This window comes from Sceloporus undulatus, chromosome 2 (genome assembly GCF_019175285.1).
Source record: "Sceloporus undulatus isolate JIND9_A2432 ecotype Alabama chromosome 2, SceUnd_v1.1, whole genome shotgun sequence".
In the NCBI taxonomy this organism is placed as follows: Eukaryota; Metazoa; Chordata; class Lepidosauria; order Squamata; family Phrynosomatidae; genus Sceloporus; species Sceloporus undulatus.
In genome coordinates, this window is record NC_056523.1 from 4,009,060 (window position 1) to 4,014,394 (window position 5,335).

A 5,335-nucleotide genomic window follows, 5' to 3' on the forward strand; every position below is an offset into this window, starting at 1 on the left:
TTTTATTGCCATATTAACATTACGGGGACTTTTCGGGGATTTTGGCTGAATATTTGGTGAGATATGGGGGGATTTGGTGAGTTTTGGTCAAACGTTTGGGGAATTATCTTCCAGGCTTGTTGGCAACAATTGTTGCCAGACTCAGGAAGAGGCGCTCCTCCTCTGTTTGGTCCCCAAGGCAGCAGAGGGGAGAGGGCCATTTCCTTTGGCACCGAGGCAAGGATGAGGATGAGGAGGAGGTGCGTGGCCATTTTCAATATTTATTTTGCCCCTTTGTATGTTTTCCAACTTTGACTGCCAGGGCTCAATGCTCTAGAATTCTGGTGTCTGTGAGGCATTTGACCTTCTCTGTCAGAGAGCTCTGGTGCCACAATAAGCTACAATTCCCAGGATGCCATAGCACTGAGCCCTGGGAGTCAAAGCAGTGTGTTTTGGACACAGATATCCTACTTTTGTGAGTTAAGGAATGAATTCAGTCCCTAGCCTTTCTATCTCTCTCTCACACACTGCAGGAATAATAACCCACTTTGAGACTGCTTTAACTCAATGCTAGGGAATCCTGGGAATGTTAGTGTTTGGGAGACATTGAGACTTCTCTGTCAGAGGCTCTGAGGCCACAAGAGACTACAATTCCAAGAATTCCCCAGCACTGAGCAGTCTCAAACTGGACCATTTCCTTCAGTGTGGATGCACCTGTAGCTCTGGGCCCTGCAAGTTCACTATGTTTGGAGGGTTATGGGACTCCCTGCCAGAGATAGCTCTGGGGCCACAGTGTACTACAATTCCCAGCATTCCCCAGCACTAACCCAGGACAGTTAAGTCACTCTCGAACTGGATTATTTCCTCAGTGTGGAACTCTGGGCATTTCAGTCCAGCTATGTTTTATTTCTGCAGTGTATTTTGGACCAGAGACAAGGTGACTTTCCAGGACATGTCCGCTTCTGTCAAATTTCAAAATGTCCTCCATTTTGATCATGCCTAAGAAACATGCATTTATATTAACATTTTAAAAAAATCATCAATTTTTTTGTGTGTCCTCCATTTATTAAAACTGTGTCCTACATTTCAAATGTTGTCCTACATTTGTCCCGGTTTGGAGGTCCTGACTTATGGCAACGCTACTTCCAGCTGCCAGGCCCCTCTCAGGGGTCTCCCTGGGGCCAGATATGGGGAGTGGGGGAGGTTCAAGGGGAATAGGGGCATCCTTGCTAGCAAGGACAATGGTTCAGGCCACTGTCCGCACCGGGTGACACCCAGAAAGTGTGACACTTGGTTGGGACCACTGCCTCTTCCCCGCATGAAAACGGAGACTTGCCAATATTCAAGGCTTGAATGGGGTGCATGCTCACAAGCACGTGTGGGGCATGTTCCATTGGAAATAACGGCTGTTGCCTCTCTGTGAATATTTAAGACCGTGGACCTCAAGCCCACGAGAAAGGAGGGGCAACTGTATTAGTAACAAGGAGAAGGTTAAAGTATATAAGAAAGATAGAATTTGTAAGATTGTAGAAATTTAAGATTTCATAAAATGGATATAGTTGAAATATGAAGACAAATAGAAGTTAGACAAATGTAGCAAGGTCATTTAGCTAGTTATACAAATTAAGGTAACAGAATAGTAAAAAATAGGAAACAGTAAAAAAAGAGATTTGTATAATGAAAGTGAGGAATCAGGGAGGGAGGAAGTCAAGGTATGTGCAAGTTTCGTATTGCCAAAATAGGAGTAGTAGGATTGGAAGAATGTGTGTTCGTTTTTAGAAGGGATGTATAAGTAGGTAAAGGTTAGTGTAAGTCAGGGGTAGGCAACCTTTTTGAGCCAGGAGCCGGGTTGCTGTCCCTCAGACAACTGGGGGGGGCGAAGCCAAAAAATAAATAATTAATTTAAAAAAAATTAAATATATAAATAAATCAGGACAAATGTAGGACAAAATTTTCAAATGGAAGACACTTTTTTTTAAAAAAATGGAGGACACGTGAAAAAATTTGCTGATTTTTAAAAAAATGTTAATATAAATGCATGTTTCTGAGGCTTCTATAGACAACTGCCCCAGCGCGTGAGAGGCCAAAGGCCCCGGTGGCAATCGCGGGCAGGACCAGGCTGGGGCCGGTCCCAAGGCCTTGCCGGGCCGCATCCAGCCTGTGGGCCGTAGGTTGCCTACCCCTGATGTAAGTGATGAGAATAGGAGAGAGAGGATGAATAGATTAGGAGGGGATGGATAACAGGGACGGGGTATTTGGAGAGGAGTAATAAAGGAGGAATTGGAAGAAGATAATTTTAGGAGACAGAAGGTGAGGAACAGTAAGATGGAACTTCCATTGGAAGATGGAAAGATCAGAATGGGGATGAGGGATGGTGATGGGGTCGAGAAGATGATGTTGTATGATTGCATGATTGTTAAATTGTTATAATTGCTGAATAAAAATCTACTATATGGAATATTGCCTTGTTTTCAAGATCCCTCAAGTTCCCTTTCTCATTGCACAACTCACTGGTGGTAGTGGTGAGGCAGAGGGGAGAAAGGGGAGCCATCAGGTCGAGATGAATGAACTTTAATTGACTGTAGAGCAACCTTGTGGGGAGGAGGAGGGAAAGAGGTCTTTTGCCTGGAGCCTTGGGGAGGAGAAAAGATGGATGGATTTGGGACATTGTGGAAGAAAGGAAGAGCAAACTGAGAATGGAAAGAACCCAGGAAGGCAAAGCCAAGAATAGAGCAACCAGGAGAGAGGAGTGGGGAATCCAAAGCTCCTTTTGGGCTGATAAACCCACCAGGCAAACAACCCCTTACTTGAGATTATTGGCAGGGATTCAGGGAGGCCCACAGGATCCTGATTCCTCTCCCCCCCCCTTCACAACAGTCCAGTGAGGGAGGTTCACTTAAGGGAAAAACTAGCCCCAGAAGATTGATACAACTTAATTCTGTGAACATCCAAAAAAAGCATGAGTCGGTCTTTATTTTATTTTTAAATTTCATTTTATGCCACCTTTCTCCCAAAAAGGGACCCCAGACACCTCAAAAGATACAAACACTTTAAAAACATTTTTTCCAAAAAAAACCCCAAAAACCCCCAAACCCAAAAACAAAACACCACAATTAGAATAACCTAGTTTAAACAGTCTAAAATTGAAAGAATTCTATAGTTGGAAGAGACCACAAAGGTCATCCAGTTCAACCCTATTCTGCCATGCAGGAAGACACAATCAAAGCAATACCAACAGTAGTACAATCCAGTCCCTGTTTAAAAATCACCAAAGAAAGAGACTTCATCACTCTCTGAGGCAGCATATTCCACTTAAAGGAGAAAAGACGGCATTGTGGAGAGAGGGAGGGAATTAGAGAGAGGTGCTAAAGAAGGAAAATGCTGCAGCTAGTAACTTTGTGGCAGCTTAACAACTTAGCAGTAGGTAGGGGACAAAAATGAAAGCAGCCTGATTTCTTTGGACCACAGATAGATGGAGTGGGGGAGATGCCCTTGGGCCTCACGTAGCAGCTACCTTGCTTGGGGGCTTTGGGGGAGGTTGTGCCTCCTGAGTCCATGGTAATCAAAGGGCACTTGGAGAGGTACCCTCTGAACCCTGTGCGTCAGCTGCCTCATGGGACTCAGGGGGCGGGGGGGGGGAGGCAATGCCCTCCGAGACCTTTGCAACAGCTGCCTCATGGGACTCAGACAGCATGGGTGTGTGTGTGTGTGTGAGACGGTGTCTGAGCCCTGTGTGGTAGACACCTCATGGGATTTGGAAGGCATGGCGTGGTTCTCTCTGAGCCCTGCATGGCAACCGCTTCATGGGACTCATGGGAGACATGGGACATGGGGGAGCTGGGGTGGGGAAAGCAGGCAGCCTCTCTTTCACAACAGCTGATACCAATTCTAGTCCCACCACTGCTTCACAGCCCAAGTTTGTCATGAGGACAGAGCTGGGCTGTCAAGGAGGATAGGTGAATGCATGCCCTAAGCATTCTCAGCTGTCTCCTGAGAGGTGGAGGAGGCTTGGAGGCAAGTTTGAGGCTGCTGCAGATGGCTTGGCGAGTCACATGTTATGCAGGCCTGCTGTGGAGTGAGTGGGTTGGCCCTTCCAGTTGCTCCCAATAGGCAGGCAAAAAAAGGAAAGACATTCCTGTTCCCACGTGGAAAAGGGAAGCCTCTTGAAGGTCAGTCACTAACCAGCTGAGGAGAACAACTCTAGAAGAAACAACATTAATGTTTATTAATGCTAAAGAATAGCATTTAACAATTATCACACGGAAAGGTGCCCCAGGTATTAGGACAAGCCATCCCCTGAGAATCTTAAATCATCTTTAATTGTCCTAATGAGAATTCTAGGTAAAGGCTATCAGGTAAGACTGGATGACTAAGGAACTTTCAACTGAGCTAAGTTTTAAATGGAACATGTATAAGAAATGGAAAAACAGGGAAATCACCCAAGAGGAATTCAAACAAATAGCAGGCATCACTTGTCAAAGCAACGGCCTTACTGAAATCAAGACTACTGTATATCCACAGCATTCCCTTCTCTACCAAGCTCGTTTGGTACTTTTATCAAGAAAGAGATCAGATTCGTTCTGGATTATTTTCCTTGAAACCCATGTTGATTTGTGTATTATGGGCATTGCATTCTAGATGTTCACACAGAATCTCTGCTCCAGAATCTTTTAGTACTGATGTCCAGACTAACTGGAAGAAATTGTTGGGATCCTCTCTTTCCCCCTTTTTGAAGATGGCGGCAACGTTTTTGCCTGCCCTCCCGTCTGCTGGGATCTCTCGTTTCAGGAGTAGGAGTTTTCAAAGATTATTGCCAATGGCTCCGATATTACATTTGCCAGTTCTTTTTTAATACCCTTGGATGTAGTTATTCTGGTCCTGTGAGACTTAAATTCATTTAGATTATAAGATATTCCTCTACTATCTCTTTATTATTCTGTGCTGACTTCCTCTTTCTGTCCATCTGCTCCATTATCATCAGGTTGAGCACACTTTGATTTTTACTGCGAAGACTGAGGCAACGAAGGCTTTTGTTGAGTAAGTCTGCCTTTTTCTCTGTCTTCTGGTTAGGCATTTTGCCATCTCTTCTTCCGCAGTGGCCCTTTTTTTTTTTTTTTTTTTTTTCCCTTTTTTTTTTTTTTTTTTTTTTTTTTTTTTTTTTTTTTTTTTTTTTTTTTTTTTCTTTTTTTTTTTTTTTTTTTTTTTTTTTTTTTTTTTTTTTTTTTTTTTTTTTTTTTACCGTTTCCTTTTTCTTCCTTTTGCGCGGCCATATCCCAAAAAAGCCCTTTTGTTGTCCTTTATCTCTCTAGCAAGCCAGAGTTCTCCTGTGCTTTAGCTATTTCTGACTTTTACCCCT